This window comes from Glycine soja, chromosome 8 (assembly GCF_004193775.1).
Source record: "Glycine soja cultivar W05 chromosome 8, ASM419377v2, whole genome shotgun sequence".
Classification (NCBI taxonomy): Eukaryota; Viridiplantae; Streptophyta; class Magnoliopsida; order Fabales; family Fabaceae; genus Glycine; species Glycine soja.
Window position 1 is genome coordinate 5,407,451 of NC_041009.1, and position 17,815 is coordinate 5,425,265.

The 17,815-nt window shown below is 30.6% G+C and overlaps 1 pseudogene across 1 annotated transcript; it reads left to right on the top strand.

Annotated features, from left to right (window-relative positions):
- Positions 1-922: 922 nt before the first annotated feature.
- On the top strand, positions 923-16,826 carry LOC114421395 (annotated as a pseudogene). Its single transcript, XR_003668527.1, has 16 exons — positions 923-1,217; positions 1,795-1,874; positions 1,998-2,468; positions 2,559-2,645; positions 3,154-3,279; positions 3,392-3,586; positions 3,669-3,758; positions 4,127-4,731; positions 11,054-11,268; positions 11,657-11,736; positions 12,306-12,776; positions 12,865-12,951; positions 13,098-13,208; positions 13,367-13,567; positions 14,515-14,604; positions 15,739-16,826. The product of XR_003668527.1 is annotated as an ABC transporter G family member 41-like (transcript).
- Positions 16,827-17,815: the final 989 nt, after the last annotated feature.

Below are 17,815 nucleotides of genomic sequence, written 5' to 3' on the forward strand. Positions count from 1 at the left end.
ATTTGCCTAAAAATTGCAGAGGATTGGATAAAATGATTTTGCATTTTTTTCACGCTTAAATATAACGGATAGAATTATCATGTTAATTTTTTTTGTTCTATTATATTTTTTTTCTCACGTTTTCTCCTCATTTTTGCATTATTTTAAAGACTTGAAGTGATTTCTCAAAGGGATAATTGATGTCAGATGATTTGAGTAGATACTGTCAACGCGGAATTCTTTTTGTTTCCGGGTCCTATCATTTTATTATTTTATTTACTTTGTGAAATTATTTTACTTAAATTATATATTGTTGCTTTTTATTTTATTTTGTTCTCGTACTTTGAAGTGATTTTGAAGCTCAAAAAGTAAAAAATAAATTTGTTACATTAGGTCTCTATACAAAAAATTTGCTTTAGGCTCCAAAACTTTTAAACACGACCCTGAATATGGTACATAATGTTGAGTATCCGGTTAACATTGTCCTTGTTCTCTCAGATATCTCAACTTGTTTGAGTTGGAATGTATGTGCACAATGTTATGTGCCCAATGAATGTGTTTTGTACCTTTCGAAGCTCAGACTCTCAGTAATATCGCCATTGTTCTTATCATGGAATAAAAAAACTGCTCTTATTTGCTACCAAGTTAAATATTATTAGTACCTAATCTGCTATTATCTCTCTGCTATAATCATGTATATATGACATTCGGTTAATCTTGTTTTGTGTGTAACCCCTCTAGCCACTGTTTATCTCTATATGTTTTGTGTGTAACCACTAACTTCCCATTATTTTCTTCTATATGGAATCACAGAGCCACGTTGCTTAATCAGTTTTTTTTTTTTTTCCTGATCCTAATGGCTTCTATTTCCACCATATCTGGCACCACCAATCCTTTCTCCACCCCTATACCATGATCATACAAATATAGATTATTCACACACAACTGAAAGCTGAGAATGACTAACATTCCTTATCCACAACCTGAGGTTTTGCAAACTAATGATAAAGTTTTAACCACATTTGAAGGTGATGCTATTAAGTTAACAGAAATCAGTGAAAGTGTTCAAAGAGAGGACATAACAGGGACATGGGAGAATTTGTGGGTCACTGTTTCAAGTGGGAAGAACAAGAAGCCAATTCTGCAGGATCTTACGGGTTATGCACGGCCAGGAAGGATTCTTGCCATAATGGGCCCTTCAGGATGTGGAAAATCTACACTTCTTGATGCTTTAGCAGGTGATTGGTAACACACTCTACTGTCTACAATTTATTTATTTGGTAGTGGAATGCCATTTCCACATGTTTTTATTATGATTTATGAGTCTCAATAGTATGTCACCACCTTGCTGTTATGCTGATTGCTATTTATTTGGTAGTGGCACTTCCATTTCCACATGTTTTTATTATGATCTAAGGGTTTTTAAAGCATTTTGGATAAGTATGTGAAGTTTTCGATAGATTTAAAGCATTGTCTGGTTAAGGAAGTAAAAGGGAATTTTTTTTTTTAAATTGGGATGCATAAAAATGCATTTCCTTATGAGTTTTAAATGCGTCCCATATGATCTTCAATACAAACTTTCATCTTTTTATTCTTTAATCAGTGCCCTTAGATCCATTTATAAATTCTTTATGCTGAGTTACTTGCTAAAAAAGCAATTCAACAGGTGCTTGGTCATGTGAAATAACACTAGCAATAATTTTTTTTTTGTCAGTATCCATTACTCTTGAAGCTAAAATAATTTAGTATAATTAGGAGAGGCAAATTTCTTTTGTTTGATGTCATGTTTATCATATGATTCAAACAATGTTGCAGGAAGATTGAGCTCAAACATGAAGCAAACAGGGAAGATTCTAATCAATGGCCAGAAGCAAGCACTGGCCTATGGCACATCAGTAAGAGACAATTCCCAAAAGCTACAAGGCCATAAAAGAAAAAGTAGTATTTTTTTTGTAGGAAAAACATTTGTTTCAAAAAGGAGATATCTTAACCTCTCTACCACTACCATGTGAAATCAGGGCTATGTAACTCAAGATGATGCTATGCTGTCAACTTTAACCACTGGAGAAACTTTATACTACTCAGCTCAGCTCCAGTTTCCAGATTCCATGTCCATAGCAGAGAAGAAGGAACGCACAGATATGACATTGAGAGAAATGGGTCTGCAAGATGCCATCAACACAAGGGTTGGAGGGTGGGGTTCTAAAGGCCTCAGTGGGGGACAAAAGAGGAGACTTAGCATTTGCATTGAGATTCTAACACGCCCGAGACTTCTCTTCCTTGATGAACCAACTAGTGGACTTGACAGTGCAGCTTCATATTATGTCATGAGTAGAATTGCAACTCTAAATCAAAGGGACGGAATTCGAAGGACTATTGTTGCATCCATCCATCAGCCTAGCAGTGAAATTTTTGAACTTTTCCATGATCTTTGTCTTTTGTCTTCTGGTGAAACAGTATATTTTGGTCCAGCCTCTGATGCAAATCAGGTTAGAAAATAAAATCCTTGATTCCTTATGAAGAAGCACACTTTGATTTGAAGTTAACGTGATTCATAGTGACAGTTTGATTCTGTGCAGTTTTTTGCTTCAAATGGTTTCCCTTGCCCAACTCTCCACAATCCTTCTGATCACTACTTAAGGATCATAAACAAAGATTTTGAACAGGTACACAAATTCTCAACTTTAGTTTATTTTGGAGGAAAACATCTATTTATTTTCCAAAATTGACACTGTCACCCAGTTTGGTCCTTGACTTTATATATAAAAAGCAAATTTGGTGACTGATTTTAATAATTATCAATTAATTAATTTAGTCCTTAAATTTGATCTTAGCCAATTTGATCTTTGAGTTTGGGGTGCATCAGTCATTTTGCTCCCTATAGTTAGGGATCAAATTGACTTTTAGTTGTCAAGTTGATTGATTCGCTAATGTTAGAGACTGAAACAATTAGTGATGTCAATTTAAGAGACTAAATTAATTGACGGTTATCAAAGTCAGTGACTATTTTTTCTTCTTGTATCATCTAATACTAAATTGTATAGTGATAGTGTGGAATTAATTTCAGGGGATAAATTAATGTTTTACATTTTGGAAGCCTGTCTTCTAATTAAGAAAATGTAGCCAAAATACTCAAACTAAATTGATTTTTCTTATTGTACTTATTGTTTCCAGGATGCTGAAAAAGGCCTTGGAACGGGAGTAACTTCAGAAAAAGCAATTGATACCCTTGTAAAGTCTTACAAGTCGTCTCAAATTAGAAAACAAGTTAAAAAGGAAGTGGATAAAATAGGTGAAAGTGTAAGTTTCACGTTTCACCACTCCCACCAAGACTACAAAATCACAAAAGAATAAATTCTCAAGCCCAAAGACTTGTGATACTCATGAAATACTAATTTTTGCATGAGTGCAGGATTCTGATGCAATAAGGAACCAGAGGATTCATGCTGCATTTCCCACTCAATGCCTTGTTCTTATAAGAAGAGCTTCCTTGCAGTTGTTTCGTGACATAAGCAATTACTGGTTACGTTTAATTGTCTTCATTGTAATAGCTATAAGCATCGGCTCTATCTTCTATGACATAGGCACAAGTAATGGATCTATTCAGGTAAGATAGATAATAAACACAATGCTTTTAGCTTTAATGAACAAACTTGACGAGTAATACAATATCCTCTTGCATGTTTCAGGGGAGAGGTTCGCTGCTCATATTTTTTGTTTCAGTTCTGACTTTCATGACCCTTGTTGGTGGATTCTCTCCACTTTTGGAAGAAATGAAGGTAAACTTTCTGTCATTTTGTGCTATATTTTAAGATAATCTAATATGTAGCTTTCATTTCCAGAGTAAATTACCATTTTGGTATCTGAAAATGTAACATGCGGTCACATTAGTCACTAAAACTAAGAAAAAAGTCCTTGAAACTTCTAATTGTTATATCTATGTCCCTAAACTTATATTGATATAATCACATAATGCACACATTTTATTTTAATTTTAGACTAATGTGATTCAACTATTGCACTTTGAAGGCTTAGTTGAAATTTCCTTAGTTTCAGATACTAATGTGACAACGCTATATACTTTGTGGGACTAAAACCGTAGTTATTCTCATTTTCTAATTGAAATTTTTTCCTTGTATCATGCCAGGTATTTGAACGAGAGAGATTGAATGGGCACTATGGCGTCACGGCATTTCTCATAGGCAACATATTCTCTGCTGTTCCTTACATGCTATTGATCTCTCTTATTCCTGGTGGAATAGCATACTACCTTTGTGGGATGCACAAAGGACCAGAACGGTTCTTCTACTTCACTTCTTTGCTATTTGCCATAGTGATGTGGGTTGAGAGCCTTATGTTGGTTGTAGGGAGTATCTGCCCCAATTATGTAATAGGCATGTTCCTTGCTGGTGGAGTTGAAGGACTCATGATCTTAACAGGTGGATTCTATAGACTTCCAAATGATCTTCCCAAACCACTATGGAAATACCCTTTATACTATGTTTCCTTCCTCAAGTATGCATTCCAAGGATCATTCAAGAATGACTTTGAAGGCTTAACATTTTCTGTTGACCAAGATGGAGGAGGCATCATGAGTGGTAGAGAAGTACTAACTGACACATGGCATTTGGAAATGGGTTACTCTAAGTGGGTTGATCTTGCTATCATGTTTGGAATGATTGTTCTGTATCGAGTTTTGTTCTTGGTCATCACTAAGTGCAAGGAGAAAATGAAGCCTTTTCACTAGAATCAGTGATCACTAAAGAAGTGGTTCTGTTGCAGCTATCAGTGGTCCCCTAGCATAAGTGTTCACTAGAACTAGAGAAACTAGAATTAATGATTCCTTGAATGTTAAGTAAATACTCAAATTGCCTGATGACAACAAATGAGGCAGTGAATATGTTATTTACTAACAATGCGTACTAGTGCGATGCATAGAAAATTTATGTCACATAGGGTGGTGTTTGAAATTTATGTTAATTTAACATTTTTTTGGTTTTGTAATAATGATTTGATTACTTAGTTGGTCCTGAAATTATTTGAGATTTTTTAAGTAGGTCCTTAAACTAAAGAAAATTTTAATTGGATCCTTGATCATGTAATTTTGTTGATTGAGCCATCAAAGTTAGTGATCCGTTTTACAAATTGGTATCTTTCATGAAACATTTCTTATTCCCTATTTATTAGCAACTTGAAAGCACAAGAGAAATGCCAATTTATGGCGTTCTTTAAAAATCGCCAGGACCAAAAGTAGCTCGAAACAACTGAATGGGCTTTTTTTTTTTTTTACAGAACATGTGTATTTTAATCATAACCTCATGAAAAAATTAACAATTAACGTGGTTAATTTTAATAAAAAGAATACGCACAACATCTTAAAAACATATTTACAATGATTTGTTTGTAATAAAAACTTTATTTCTTAATATAACTTTTATCTATTCAAATTATATTTTCATTTTTCAAATAAATCTGTGAAATGCGCAGCTATTACATTTAGTTCAAATATAAAAGAAACAAACTAATTTTTTAAAAAAAGCATGCACTCAATGACTCCCTCAAGCCATCACAATTCTAATGCCTTATATGAGAGGATTGGATATGATAAAAAAAATTGAATGCATGGAAGAAACACAAAAAAAAATTAAAATTGGTTGACGAGATAATTATGCCAGAAAATAATGCTTATACACATAACCGAGCAAGTGACAGAGTAGTGTTTACACATTGCCGGTAACACAACAATTACAATCATATCATATGTTTATTTCATAATATCTTAGATGTTCAAAGCAACGGTACAACTGAAAAGTTCCAACGATTACAAGTGAAGAAGACGAAAACAAAACCCATAATCTCTTAATCTATGAGTAAATTTGCTAATATATTTGTGTGCCCATTCAAGTTTGTTCAAGAAAGCCTGAATTACTTCCTTTATAGCTAAGTTGGGTGTTAGTTGTGGTGGATCAAGAGGATCCCGAGTGATTTTTTATGCAAAAAACGATGAAATATCTAAAAAGACAAAAAAAAACAACAACTTTTCAGATAGAGACGATAGTTGTTTAAATCGCCATACATAAAATTAAAAAAAAAAAAGTATGTTGCTCTGATTTGTTACCAAAGAAGAAGCTAGGAGATTATTAGTAACTAGCCCGTCATCTGCTGATATCTTTCTCACAATCTCACCCAAAAAAAAAAAAATACTATTATCATTTATTTCTTATATATTAAATTAGCGATCGAATGTTTTCAAATATGTTCACTATACCCTATTAAGTAATATTATATTTCAATGGTAATTGAAAAGTGTTAATTTCTAGCAGATATTTTTGTGAAACATTATTCCTAAGAAGTTCCAGTGATTTTTTTTGTATAAGATAATTTGCAAGAAATTCTTGCGAGTTTTTCTGCAAATAATATTTCGCAGGAAATTTATATGTAGATTTTAAAAAAAAAATCAGCAAGACAAAATTAATAACATTTGCTTACATATTATGTAGAAATTAATTTGAACCATGTAATCGTGTTTGAATCTTCTGCAGATAAATTTTTCTACCGTCACAATGATGCAAAATCTGACCCATTGATTAATTGCTACAATAGTAGTTAATAAAGAAAAAAAAAAGTGTAATCAATGGCCAAAACTTTTGCTTTAAGAGAATCATGCTGCCAAGGCGGCAGAGGATCTGCATACATGTATTCAAGTAACACCTAATAATTCCTCCATGGAGAGGCCAAGAGTCTTATCTTTGACATGTAATATAGGACATAAAAATTAGGATGATGATTTTTTTATCAGCAAATAAAGATATGATGATATTTGGATACCCATAAATTACAAATATTTTATCAACCATTCTAATGTCACTTCATACATCTTTTTATTATCAATTAAATTAATAATTTATCTCTATATTTTATTATCTCTTTCAAATGGTAAAAACGTAAGAAGAATAATTTTCATAGAAATAATGCCCCACATTTTCGGATGGATCACTGATAAGAACATACACTACGCTTGTGTAAGCCTAAGAGTCTCTCCTTATTGAATATTTGGGTTCCACCGTGTTAAGGCTTCGTTTGGTTGGATGGAAGAAAAATTGAGAAGAAAAGAAAAATAGAGAAGAAAGAAAAAATTTAAAATTTAAATGAAAAAAATGAGAGGAAGGAAAAATTTGAATTTTTGTATGTACAAAAACAATTTTTTCATCCATTTTGTCTTCAAACAAACAAACCAAAAAAAATATTTTGTTAGTCATGTTTTCTTTTTTCTTTATTTTTTTTTTCTCATTTTCTCTTTTACCAAACGAACCCTTCCTGTCGCTGAATTCACTTTAATAATTTGTAGTAACCAAAATTGATATTTTTATTAAAAAAATATTAGTTGTATTTGGACAAAAATAAAATTGCAATGGGTTGCTTTTCTCATAGAAATTCATTTATAAATAATCACATCCAGTCCAAATATTGATGAGGATGTACTGAAATCAATCTAATCGACATGGGAGAAAAGAATGACATTTGGGTGACATGATTAGGTTACAAATGGAAAGAATAGAAAACTAAGTCTGCATGGTGTGACAGGTTATGCTCTGCCAGGAAAGCTTTTTGCTATAGTGGGTCGCTGCGGCAAATCCACACTTCTTAGATGCTTTAGCAGGTGAGTAGCAGCTAGTTTCCTCTAATTTATGCACTTGGGTGATATACTTTAAAATAATTTGAGTGTCAATTTAATTAAAGAGTTATACATATTTTCGACCTGAGAAATATGACTTCTTATACTTATATAAGAATATTGTTTCGGCTTCAGTAGAAACAAGGGAGAAGAAAATAGTTTTATAAAAATATAAAAATTGTCGTTAAGGATAAGCAACACGTACTCAACAACGTGGCAATATTGTTTTCTCTAAAGTAATTAAATTTAATTTTAAATTTTTGTAATTATCTTCTTGAAATAGGACTTGTAATTATGAAGCATGATAGATTACGAAGCATGATAGATATGTTTGTTGTTATAATTATTATTGTTATTATTTTTATTGTTGTTCTCATTGATTTATTGTTGTCCTATAAAATAGAGTTTTTTTAGTTTTTAATTTTTTTTTTAAGTTTTTGTAAAATTTAAAATTTTTTGTTTTAATTTTGTTATCAAAATTTTGGTTTTATAATTATAATTATTTATATATTTTATTTAAAATTTAAAATAAATTAATTTTATTTCATAATAATACGTATTTTTTTAATTTAATTTATTAATTCTAAATGATTTTTCTATTTAAATTAATCATATAAATATTTTTTTTATAATTTATTTGGGTTACAATGTTTTTGGTTGAGATTTTATAGTCAACCGGGGATATTGTGGTTATTTTATACAGGAATTTTAATAAAATATTAAAATTATATTTTATTATCATAGTTAATATTTTAAGCTCAATTTTTTTAATCTCTTTTAATTAATTTTATTATATTGTCACAGTATTTTCTTTTTAACTAGGACGTTCTCGATACTTTTTTTACGTTTGTTTTGCGCCGTTATAGATTAACTATTAAAAAATTCGACTGAATATATAGTAATCACTATTTTGAATTGAATTGTGTCGCTCAGAATTTTGATATTCACACTGATCAGTTGTCCAAAAAGAACTATTAAACAAAAAAACAAACATTTAATAAAGTAAAATTTAGAGAACTCAAGTTACAAAAAGATAGTTGTCTTTCAAAGCAGAATTTAGAGAACTCACATCTAGGTCATGAAGGTATTATTCTCCAAATAAAAACCAGGACTTACTCCTTCACAAACCTGACAAAATTATATAGCTTATGCCTTATAGAAACTTTTATCAACCTTTTTTACTCGGTCACCATTTAGACTAATTAAGATCCCATGCATAAGTCTCACTTCTTGTTTATGCAAACTTCCTAAGAATGATCATTGTCCTAGCCTTAACAATTTTACATCAAAATGCCTAAATTAAACACATAATAAAATCCAATTTCATGATATGATCTCAACAAATTTTTAGCACGTACTCTACACCAATTTTATATCAACTATCAAGCGCGTAAAACTCAGGAATAATTATTACCCATGATGTTACCTGAATAACAAAATTACTTTCAATAAAAAATACCTATGATCTATATGAAAAAAATCTTATTTCAATTGAACTTAGTTCTTCAAAGTTTTCAATTTCTAGTCCAATCTAATAGACCTATTTATCATCATCAAATCAAGCTTCCTTATCATATATCCACTTTATTTAAAAACCTGACGCTTCCCCACTCTTATTGAAAAATAAATAAATTCTTAGTCATTGTTCATTCGATCGCTTTATTTAAAAACTTGCCACTTCCCCACTTTTAAATCTCCATAAATTGTAAAATAATAGTTGATTGATCAATCCTGAATAGCATAGACTATGTTTAGTTTACCGTTTGATCTCTTCAAACTTTGTCCAATAAAATTAATTTGGTGATATGTTTGGTTTCCTTTATAAATACGTTAGCACACATATTTAACCTAAAACTAAGTTTCAATTAAAAGAACACCATGGTTATTTTTATAAACTCAGTTTCTAAAATGAAATACATTCAAATTTAAGTTTGTGTACTTTAATCTAAACATGCACTAAGTCACCCATTTAAACTGAAAAAATACAAATAAAAAATTCACCTATCAGTACACTAAATTTTCTGATAGTATTAAATGCCACAAAAACAAATTCATGGACAATTCAATAAATTTTGTACCTAGTTAGCTAGCACTGTCACATTCTTTCAAAATAAAATCGCATACATATATTCATAACAATTAATATTTGTTAATAAAAAAAACTTAAAATAGAGAAGAGAGACTAAATCTGATAAATGTATTAAAATTGACTGTATTCATCAAAATGAAACTACAGGGACTTTTTTGACCCAAAACACAGAAATTTAAAATATAGTTTTTCACAATTTTAAGTACAGAAAATCTGAAACTATAATTTTAACATAATTTGATTAGCAACGCAATGTTGCGACGGGAATTTGGGATTTTTTTTCTAACATATATGAATGAATTAAATTGGAACCATGTGATTGTGATTTGACCAAATTCATAAATATCATCCTAAAAAATTAAAACTTTGTTGGAAGACTTTTCGAGCCGCCAGGATGAGGACTGCCATGATTAGACCAATAACCATATATATCCTTCACTCCTAATAATTTTTTCACTAATATGGACATAGAAATAATGCGCCACATTTATGGATTGGAGTCACTTGTCTTGTATTGGGTCCGTCTGTGCGCAACTGCTAACTGCATTTTGTACTAGTAGACAACCTACATTAACTCACATACCAGAGTCTTTTTCCTTACTGAATATTTGGGTTCTACCACATCTATTTTCCTTATTTTATAGATTATAGATATTCTTTATTTCTTGAGGTAATCAAATTTTAGTTCAATAAAATTATTATGAAAAAAAATATTCAATTTCAAATATTTAATGTTATATATCTAAAACTCGAACTTAAAAGAACAAGTTAAACGAACAATCCTGCACCGTTCACACGTTTTTGAGATATTTGGGTTTGGGCTATACCTAGAGACAAAACCAAAACATATTGTTAGGAGGGGTGAGAATATTGTGAGGTATGTTCAATCATTTATTCACATTTTTTTTTATTTTGGTAACAACAAACATTCACATTGAAGCATCTAAAAAAAGTTGATAAAACATGAGTCTATATAGTATATTTCAGAAGATATATATCATGTCGATTCTCACATGCTAGAGAGGCAAATACACGTAGCAGCTTAGGGCGCATTTTTTTTTTTAACTACAAATTTTAGTAGGGTTTTGATAAGGGCCGGCTGCTCCCGTTTCTCAATATCTAGCTACTTCTGTCCCTGGTTCCACCACATTACATATCTATTGCCAAGTCCTCTTTCAAATAATTAATAATCTGCAATAAAAGTCCAAAATTTATTATATTTATTAAAAAAATACCATTTGTATTTGACCGTGTTTTTTTTGTAATGGGTTGCTTTTACGATAATTTCATTTATAAATAAGCATCTGCAGATATTGATCAGGATGCACTCAAATTAGTCTCATCGAAATGGGAGAACAGAATGACATTACGCTGACATGGGAGAATTTGGAAGCTACTGTTACAAATGGAAAGAACCGAAAACTAATTCTTCATGGGCTTACAGGTTATGCCCAGCCAGGGAGACTTTTGGCTATAATTGGTCCTTCTGGCAGTGGCAAATCCACACTTCTTGATGCTTTAGCAGGTAATTACTGATTAATAGCTAGTTTACTGAAATTTATGTACCACCTTTGCTTGAGTATGACTAAGTATATGAGTCTAACAGTAGGTGTCTAATAACTAGCTATATAATTACCATTCTTTTCATTCTTCATGTATTGTATAGACACTTCACTTTTCAACTGAAGCATATTTTGTACAAGCATGTTAGTTTTTTTTAAGGAAACCTTTGTAAATTCTATTTGGACGTAAATGAAATTAATCTAGACTCAGTTTAATACATGATAGAAAAAAAAAGTATAGGAGTTTTACATTGATGGCCGTAGTACAGTATAATCAGAAGCAGTTTCTTTTTGTTTGCTGGAAGCTATTTATTTTATAACAGTTATGATCATATAATTCAAACGATGCAGGAAGATTGACATCAAACATAAAGCAAACAGGGAAGATTCTAATCAATGGCCACAAACAAGAACTGGCTTATGGAACATCAGTAAGATCGGGAACATTCTTACAACAAAAAGCATCTTTTGTACTAGACATGCAAAACTTATAGTAATCAAAATCTTACTATTCATGATTTAATACAAATTGGCTACCTACCAATTCTTATCATATAAGATGAATCTTACATGATTTATATTTATATATACATATGAATGAATCTATATAATTTCATATCATCCACGTTAATCATCCGATTCAACAATTTGTTATTTTTTCCTATTCTTTTCCTTTTCTTTCACCCATATGTATGTACAATATTTAGCTTTTTAATTGCTTTTTTCCATTCTTCTAAAATAAGGTTTTGCATACTTTGATATAACTAATAATTTTGTTTTATAAGACTTCACGTTAATTTTGTTTTATAAGACTTCACGTTAAGTTGTTATATGCCATCTATATGATCAACCATCTTTCGATTCGACTCAAAACATTATAGCTCAACTATTGGCAATTCAAATCTCAATTGGATAACCATAGACAGAAGAATATATAGTTGTAAAAAAGGAGTTTTTATTTATTTATTAACTTCTCTCCTACATCATGTGAAATCTGCAGGGCTATGTAACACAAGATGATGCTATGCTGTCATGTTTAACCGCTGGGGAAACTTTATACTACTCAGCTATGCTCCAATTTCCAAACACCATGTCTGTAGAAGAGAAGAAGGAACGAGCAGATATGACACTGAGAGAAATGGGTCTACAAGATGCCATCAACACAAGGGTTGGAGGGTGGAATTGTAAAGGCCTCAGTGGGGGACAAAGGAGGAGACTTAGCATTTGCATTGAGATTCTAACACACCCAAAACTCCTCTTCCTTGATGAACCAACTAGTGGACTTGATAGTGCAGCTTCCTATTATGTTATGAGTGGAATTGCAAATCTAATTCAAAGGGATGGAATTCAAAGGACTATTGTTGCTTCCGTCCATCAACCTAGCAGTGAAGTTTTCCAACTTTTCCATGACCTTTTTCTTCTCTCTTCCGGAGAGACAGTATATTTTGGTCCTGCCTCTGATGCAAATCAGGTTAGGAACAAATAATTATAATAGAAAATAAAATAAACATATTGTTGACCAGTTACATATATATAGTGATGCTTTTCATTTGGTGCAGTTTTTTGCTTCAAATGGTTTTCCTTGCCCACCTCTATATAATCCTTCTGATCACTACTTAAGGATCATAAACAAAGATTTCAACCAGGTACATATGTTCAAACTTTGAATCTGTCTACTTAGTGTTTAATTATTTGTAAGCTTTTGGGCACTTATATGGTGTTATACTTATTAATTACATCTTGTTGATAATAAATTGAAAAATTGTAACTTGATTGATTTGTTAATTTTCAGGATGCTGATGAAGGAATTACTACTGAAGAAGCAACTAAAATCCTTGTCAATTCTTATAAATCTTCTGAATTTAGCAATCATGTTCAGAGTGAAATCGCAAAAAGTGAAACCGTAAGTTTCATATTGATGAATAATTCAAGTATTCCTTCGTTTTAGACTATATATTGTAATAAATAATTAACAAAGAACGTACAACTTTTCAAACTCAATAATTTGAGTGTACCATGCATGAAATTATGATTCACTAACTTTTGCACGTGCGTGTATAGGACTTCGGTGCATGTGGGAAGAAGAAGAAAATCCACGCTGCATTCATTACTCAGTGCCTAATCCTTATAAGAAGAGCTTCACTGCAAATCTATCGTGACACAAACAATTATTGGGCACGTTTAGTTGTCTTTATCTTCATATCTTTAAGCGTGGGCTCTATCTTTTATCACAGTGGCGGCCCGGATTTGCGATCGATTATGGTAAAATTATTTATAGTAAAATCTTATTTTTGCTCTTACAAAGATTATATCATATGCTTAAATGACCTTTTAGTTACTGTAAAATAAGGTATTTTTAATTTTAATTCTCTATTTTTTTATTTTAGTCTGTGTAAAAAAATAGTAACCAACCGATGACATAATAGAGATATTATTAACTTATTGATGGACTTATCAAATTATCAAAGAATTAAATGCAAAAAAATAATCACATTTAATTTTTATTGGTAATTTTTGTTTTAAATCTCTCATCACTGATTTTATCGAATATTTTAAACGAATGAGTATTTAAAAGCACAATATAATTTATAAAAAAAAGTTTCTTTGATGATGTCATAAGTTAATAGACTGCAAACATTAATGTTGCATTACTTAATAATAGAAACTAATAAAAAATAAATTAAAGACTAAAATCAAAAAAGAATTTTTTAAATGATTAAAATAAAATTAAAAAAACTCTAAAAAGCACGAAAAATTTATTTAATCTTATACCATATTATTTATTTAATTTTCGAAACTTAAAATGTTTAATTGATTTTATCCCTTAATTTATTCTTGCTTAATATTATTAACAAAAAAATTAAAATGTTAAAAAATAAGGTTATAATTATATTTTTAGTTTCTGAACTTTTTTTAAATTTTTCTTTTAACTCAAAATAAAATTTATGGTGTTTTTAAAAAAGTGAACTATTTCCTGAACTATTGCATAACATTGCAAAAATCATTAATATATTGTTAAACTTTAATAAATTAAGGGAGGGAAAATATTAAAAATTTAAACATTAAAAATATTATATAAAGTGATGATAGAATTAATGTATCCTTAAGGGATTAAATTAATTAATATAAGATGTCTTTTCATGTAAATATTGTTTTACTCCTATGTTTACGATGTAGAATGTTGATGTTTATTCTCATTTATGCTTCAGGATAGAGGATCGCTGCTTTGTTTTTTCGTTTCAGTTGTGACTTTCATGACACTTGTTGGTGGAATCTCTCCATTAATCGAGGAAATGAAGGTAAAATTGTTGTTTTATAACTTCAAAGTTTCACTGCGTTGTACTCCTGCACTGGATTTCGTATCCAAAGTAACGTGACTCAACCTATAATTCATGAATAATCACATAACATTAAGAGAAAGATAAGAAGAAAGAAGAACATATAAAGAGAAAAAAAATTAAATAATAGATGTGGTAATATGAAAAATGAAGAAATAAATAAAAAAATAAAATTAAATAGAAGAAAAAATGAGTATATTTAGAGTATTTTCCTTAATTTATCTAATTAACAAAGATGTTGGTTACTCTTAACATGTAGTAATTAAAATGAAAGTTAACATAATAAAAAAACTCGTTGTACCTACACGGAAGTTGTCCGGTATTTTCTTCCTCCAGGTTTCAGTACCTTCACATTTCCTCCTTCACATGTCAGCAGAATGGTGTACTAACAAACAAGTGTACCTAAGAGTGAATACATTAATATCTATTGGCTCGTAACGCTATTTAATAAGATTAGGTTCTTGAGTTCAACAATTATTATTTATTAGATTTATTATTATTTTTTTAAAAAGTTTTTCATGGAAATGGAAGTTGAATTTTAAGGAAAGAATTCTAAAGATTTTTTTTCTTCAAAAATTATTATATTTTAATATTATATATTTTTTTTTGTCTATGTAAAATTTAAGAATTCAAATTGAATTCTACCAACAAAAACTAACCAAAATTCTTGCAATATATGCGATATTATAAAATTCTAAAAAAGTAATTCAAAGAATTTAAAATGAATTCTTGTAGCTTTGATTAACGGAATGTAATTTTTGAGAATAGAAAGAAAAAACAGAATGTAATTTTTAAGATAAGTTAATTTCTTAATCTTGATGGGGCTGATCGAGATGTATTTGAGTGACTGACGTGTATCCAGCCCTATACTGACTTGAGAACCTTCCCTCAGTTCCTTGTTTAGGGCATGACCGACGACGGATTCTGGGTCATATCATTACATTCATAAAGCGGTGATTCACAACCAAATAATTTTATGAGAAGAAATAAAAAATAAAACAACTTCCTCCTAACACTTTTTTAACTAGAATCTGGGTACAAATGCCGAAATGCCTCTCCATAACACAAATATATTGTTTCCTTTTACTATGTCAGGTGTTTAAGCGAGAGAGACTGAATGGGCACTACGGTATTACGGCTTTTCTCATAAGCAACATATTCTCTGCTGTTCCTTACAATTTTTTGATGTCAATCATTCCGGGAGCTGTGGTTACTTATCTTTCTGGACTACACAAAGGAGTTGATAACTTTGTATTCCTTGTTTCTGTTTTATTTGCTACCGTGACTTGGGTTGAGAGCCTTATGATGGTTGTTGGGAGTGTTTTTCCAAACTATGTCATGGGCGTGATCGTATGTGGAGGAATTGAAGGAGTCATGATTTTAACAAGTGGATTCTATCGACTTCCAAATGATCTTCCCAAACCAGTGTGGAAATTCCCTTTCTACTACATTTCCTTCCTCACCTATGCTTTCCAAGGACTGTTAAAAAATGAATTTGAAGACTTGCCATTTTCTTCGGAAGTTCTAGCTGACACTTGGCACGTGCAAATGGGTCACTCTAAGTGGGTTGATCTTGCTATCATGTTTGCCATGATTGTTCTGTATCGAGTTCTATTCTTGGCCATCAGTAAGTGCAAGGAGAAATCAAAACAAGTTAGTGTTGGCATTAAACCCGAAACTAAAATTTTCTCCAGAATCAACATCAGTGAACTCCAAATGAGGGGAATTGATGATCATAATGCTGTCTAAGCAGTAGTTCGACTTCAGCTCGGGGTTAACAGTCTCTACGTTACTATTGTTAAGCTTCTTTTAAAGTGAAAAAAAAAGAGTGTGAATTTATAGTTTTCTTTTTGTTGTACAATAGTCCTAACAAGGTTAAAACCTAGAACCTTGTGTAGACTACCCAGACACTGCATTAAGCCAACCCTAATGGGTTAAATAACAAATTGAATGAAATAGAAAAGTAAGAATGTATCAAACTATCAATAGTACTGGTAACATGGTTAAAACCTAGAATCTTGTGTAGGCTACCCAGACCTTTCCTTATTAGACCGACCCTGATGTGTTAAAAAACAAACTGTATGAAATGAAAAATAAGGATGTACTCAAATTAGTTAATGATGTTATTCAAGATTATAAGGTGCTTTAGTTTTATATATATAAATCCTCATTTGATATCTTCATATACATAGTCAATCAAAACAAAAATAAAATTGTCATTTGAAATTTAGTGTTGATACTTGTCAAATTTTTATACGAATGATCTTATGTAATAATTATTGGAATTTTTTACATTGTTATTTAATTAGTGTAAATTGTAAGGGTATTTATTGAAATGGTATAAGTTGGCAATGGAAAAACAAATTTAGAATTTTTATTCAAATATAATATAGTTACTCAACAAAAGAACTACAAAATGATAAAAAAAAATAAAAAAATCAATGCCATGGTTTGAAGCTTGACAAATGGATCACCCGTACCAGGCCTGGCCAACAGGCCCAGATGCGAAATGCACGTTGGATTGGGTTATTTTTTCCTGCACTCCTATTATTGTGTCATATATTTTTTATTGTTTTTCAAAAAGTTCATTCCAGAATTTAATCTGCACTTCGAAAGAGGCTTTCTGAAAAGCAATGAAAAGTGCCAAAAAATAATAGTGGAAGTGCAGAAAGTATGTGCCGTTGGATTGACCTGAACCAATTTTTTTAATAGGTTATAGATTTGTTGGCTTGAACCAATTTTTTTAATAGGTTATAGATTTGTTGGCTTGAACCAATTGGTAGGCAAAACTAAATTTCAATTTTTCCAGGGCTGTTACTTCCTGCCCTCTTTCTGGAAGATTTTTTTTTTTATCTTTCAGATTAATCATTCCAGAAGCCAAAAAAAAAAAAAATACATTCTGAAATATAATTTTAGATTCTGGATTGATTTTTCCATAAGTCATAAAGAGGTGCAGGAAACAATAGTCTTTTTTCAGACCTAAAATTTAATTGTCGAATCGACCTAATTTATATGGCCTTTTGAACTGGCACATTAAGTCAAACCCAATTTACCACCACTATCACTCAATAATATAACATATAAATATAAAATAATTTGTACATGATGAAATACATAATTACATAATTATATATATATATATATATATATATATATATATATATAAAATTAC